Source organism: Hyperoodon ampullatus (genome assembly GCF_949752795.1).
Source record: "Hyperoodon ampullatus genome assembly, chromosome: X".
NCBI lineage: Eukaryota > Metazoa > Chordata > Mammalia > Artiodactyla > Ziphiidae > Hyperoodon > Hyperoodon ampullatus.
In genome coordinates, this window is record NC_136913.1 from 14,198,991 (window position 1) to 14,199,867 (window position 877).

The following is an 877-nucleotide window of genomic DNA, read 5'->3' on the forward strand; positions in this document are numbered from 1 at the left end:
TGTACACCCTTTATTATGGCGGTTGCGTAGTTGGATAGAGGGCTCTCAGCTCACGTTGGTTAGCAAGTCTGGCAAAAGCCTATGTAGCCTGGAACCCTATTTAAAAATACTTCTATTCTCTGGTAATCACAGTGTGCTTACTATAGAAAACCTAGAAAACATAAAATGTATACAACACAAAAATTATTTATAATCCTGACCCTTAAAGATAACCAATTGGGCTTCCCTGGTGGCGCAGTGGTTGAGAGTCCGCCTGCCTTTGCAGAGGACACGGGTTCATGCCCCGGTCCGGGAAGATCCCACATGCCGCGGAGCGGCGGGGCCCGTGAGCCATGGCCGCTGAGCCTGCGCGTCCAGAGCCTGTGCTCCGCAATGGGAGAGGCCACAGCAGTGAGAGGCCCGCGTACTGCAAAAAAAAAAAAAAAAACAAAAAACAAAAACACAAAAAACCAATTAACACTGGAGCATTGCTTTATTTAAGTCTTTTTTTTTTCTCTTATGGGTGTATGGGTGTGTACACATTTTTTTTACACAAAGATAACGTGTCTGCAGTGAATATGCTTTTTTTCACACCAAACATTGTCCTATTTCATCAAGCCCTAGTGTTACTGTTATTTTCACTCACTGCATAGTGTGGATCTATCAATTTATTCAACAGTATCCCTATTGTTGGATTTTTAAGTTATTTTAAGTTTTGAACTATTAAAGAATCCTGTGCTATAAACAATCCTGTGGTGGATTTCCTTAAATACTTTCATACATTACTGGTCATTTCCCTAGGATAAATTATATCAAGAAATATGAATACAGAAGTCTTTCCAGATTTGCCCTCCATAAAGACTACAAAAAAATTTACCGTCAACAATAAATTTTGCTG